Raw genomic sequence first — 263 nt, forward strand, 5'->3', positions numbered from 1 at the left:
CGTCCCAACATTCCTTCCTCCCCGCTGTCTTCAAAAATAACATCATATGCTTTATAAATACCCAGACGAAACCAGCGCGACATGTTGAACACAAAGACGGACAAAAATACCTTGTTCACAAACACCTCACGCCAAAATAAGACTGACATTCACCCTCTCACCCCCCACCCCCACCCCCCGTCGTATCATATGCATCGTCCGCTCCCCCTCCCCCACCCTCCCCTGCTTCATTATGAGTCGAGCGGGATAATTCATGTCACCTT

Source organism: Penaeus monodon, chromosome 31 (genome assembly GCF_015228065.2).
Source record: "Penaeus monodon isolate SGIC_2016 chromosome 31, NSTDA_Pmon_1, whole genome shotgun sequence".
Taxonomy (NCBI): domain Eukaryota; kingdom Metazoa; phylum Arthropoda; class Malacostraca; order Decapoda; family Penaeidae; genus Penaeus; species Penaeus monodon.